Raw genomic sequence first — 3372 nt, 5'->3', positions numbered from 1 at the left:
GAAATTGAGGTAAATGCATGACACGATTTGAGACCCCCCAGCGACATTCCGGTACTAGCCCGATGACGAAAGCACTCCTCATCATAATTTATGTCACTATGCTCAACTACTCGTATTAAAAAGATCATTTCATTAGATTATAAGACGGAAGAAAATGCCACTTGTCTACTTCTATTCGATTCTAAGAAAAAATAACATTTTGACGTTACCTTTGAGTAGTATGGGTGATCGAAAGGTTTCGTTTTCGCTCGACTCTGCGCGCTCGACTTTGCGCCGCGCGCGCTTTGGTGTTTCAGTTGTTTCTTTATCGCGTCGTGCTGCGGTTGTCCTGCTGGCTCGCGAAACTTCCATTTGGAACAAGCAGCGAGAATGCCACGTCCATGTGATGTCGTGGGATGCGCGAACGGTCCGCGGAACTTGGCCAAGGGCAGTTGCAGCGGCGAATCCAACGTTACTTCTCACTGCGTGTCAACGAGTGAACCTCTCCGTTCGAAGTGGTTAAATGCCGTACCTCTGCCACAGCGCGCTGGCAAAGAGCCGAAAAATCACGAAGTGTGCTCGCTGCACTTTCGTCCAGAGGCTTACGAGTTCAACGCCGGCTTACTGAAGTAAGTAAGTTTATTTTCCAGGTTCAACTGGAGGGTTTTCTGGCAAAAAGCTGCATGAGCAGCTTGACTATGTCAAGCTGCTCATGCGCGTGAAGTGCCTTGAAGTGTCGCGTGAAGTGCCTTTCAAAGCAGGCCGTCGTCGTAGTAGTACGCAACGACGCCGGCAGCGCGAGCCCTCAACAGCAGGTCAGGTTCATCAGTGCTTAAATCGCTGAACTCGAGCCCAGCATCGCGAGCTAATGTGTCGTTGTCAGGGTCATCCATTGCAACGAGCGTCAAAGTTGGCGCCATAAAATAAAGAACCAGCTTATCGTCGTGCACTTTCCCTTCCGCTAGCCACCATAGTTCCGCTTTCGCGCTGCTTTCGGCTCTGTCTTGGCTCTGTCTGGCCGCGCGTTTGCGTTTTGTGCAGAAAAGCTGTAGCGCCGTCTGCGGGAGCCGCTTTACTCACCGACGGCGCAACGTCACTATGAGACCATGACGTCAATACTCCTCGATCGGAGGGCGGGTGATTTGAACAGCGCTAGAGGTACGCGGACGCTTCAGAACGCATTTTCTCTTAAAATAAATCTCTTCTTCGCACGAAACAAGCATTTCGAGGTTTCTCGGATGGTATTTCAACAGTCCACGTTGACTTAATATTAACCTTTAGTGTCCCTTTAATTTCTCCTATCGTGGTGTATGCACGCACTGCGTGACTTCAGCTTCTAAGTGTTAAGGTGTGGATGTGTCGTGCTTTTTCGGCGACCTCTTCGTTGTTGATAGGATGGTTATGTTGAATCCCGGATTGATTCTCAGTATAAATTTGTCATCGGTGAACTCGCTCTGGCACGCTTGATGATCGCTCGTGCGAGTGTGTGAGCGAGCACGTTTATTAATGGTAGTCCTTGACTTGGACGAATGATTACCTTGTAGTCATCTTTCGGTAGGGGTGGAAGTCTAGCGACTCTCCGCGTTGTTGATGAGGTCTCAGTGGTGGGTGCGGGATCTTGGGGCTTTGCGCTACCTCGTCGCCTCTCCAAGGCTTCTTGCTTGCGTTGCTTTTGTGTTCTGATTGATGGCCATGTTAATATATTCTCTCACGGTGTTATGATACAGAGTTTCTTGGCTCACCGGTTCGGTAGTCCATGCGTTCTTCTTCGAGTCCTCCGGAGGTTGTATGGAGGGGCTCGATGATCGTAGTCACTTCGTTCGCCATGATTAGGCCTAGTGCCGTCGCGGGAATCCCGGCCGGCGAGGCGAGCGGCTGCCGCCGCCTGTTAGGCTTAGCGGCTCACCCGTGGTGACGAAACTTCCAAGAATCCTCCTGGGGTCCTCGGTGGTCGGATTTCCACGCGAGTGGTGTCGATACAGTCCTTAGAGCGTTAGAAAGCTGGTGAGAGCGTTTCGGCGCGTTTGATGTGCAGCGGTGGCGTAGAGGTAGAACACCCGCCTCGCGTGCAAGAGGTCCGTGGTTCGAATCCCGGTGCCGGCAATATTCCACCGGATTTTAAAAAAACCCGCGTGTTGATAAAATTGCACAAACAGGCCTGGAGTATGGTCTGATCCCGGTGACCAGAACCGGTAACGCACTCCCTCATCAGAGCAGGATTGGCCACCCTGGTGCAGTACTTGGCCACAACCTCCTATGAACACAACAATCAAACCCCGGCCCTCAGTCCCCAGCAGCTGCGAAGCAACTGACCACGGCGGCGGTCAGACCTGCGATGCAGCAGAGGGTGCTAAGAATCACTGGCTCCGGACAGGCCGCCATTGGAATATGAACCTGGCAACGTTTAACGCTAGAACGTTATCTAGTGAGGCGAGTCTAGCAGTGCTATTGGAGGAATTAGAGGGCAGTAAATGGGATATAATAGGGCTCAGTGAAGTTAGGAGGCCAAAAGAAGCATATACAGTCCTAAATAGCGGGCACGTCCTGTGCTACCGGGGCTTAGCGGAGAGAAGAGAACTAGGAGTCGGATTCCTGGTTAATAAGAATATAGCTGGTAACATACAGGAATTCTATAGCATTAACGAGAGGGTGGCAGGTCTTGTTGTGAAACTTAATAAGAGGTACAAAATGAAGATTGTACAGGTCTACGCCCCTACATCCAGTCATGATGACCAGGAAGTCGAAAGCTTCTATGAAGACGTGGAATCGGCGATGGGCAGAGTGAAAACTAAATACACTATACTAATGGGCGACTTTAATGCCAAGGTAGGCAAGAAGCAGGCTGGAGACAAGGCAGTGGGTGAATATGGCATAGGCACTAGGAATAGCAGGGGAGAGTTATTAGTAGAGTTTGCGGAACAGAATAATATGAGGATAATGAATACCTTCTTCCGCAAGCGGGATAGCCGAAAGTGGACGTGGTGGAGCCCGAACGCCGAGACTAGAAATGAAATAGACTTCATACTCTGCGCTAACCCTGGCATCATACAAGATGTGGACGTGCTCGGCAAGGTGCGCTGCAGTGACCACAGGATGGTAAGAACTCGAATTAGCCTAGACCTGAGGAGGGAACGGAAGAAACTGGTACATAAGAAGCCGATCAATGAGTTAGCGGTAAGAGGGAAAATAGAGGAATTCCAGATCAAGCTACAGAACAGGTATTCAGCTTTAACTCAGGAAGAGGACCTTAGTGTTGAAGCAATAAACGACAATCTTGTGGGCATCATTAAGGAGTGTGCAATGGAAGTCGGTGGTAACTCCGTTAGGCAGGATACCAGCAAACTATCGCAGGAGACGAAAGATCTGATCAAGAAACGCCAATGTATGAAAGCA

The sequence above is a fragment of the Dermacentor variabilis genome, chromosome 1, assembly GCF_050947875.1.
Source record: "Dermacentor variabilis isolate Ectoservices chromosome 1, ASM5094787v1, whole genome shotgun sequence".
NCBI lineage: Eukaryota > Metazoa > Arthropoda > Arachnida > Ixodida > Ixodidae > Dermacentor > Dermacentor variabilis.
This window is presented reverse-complemented; position numbering follows the sequence as displayed.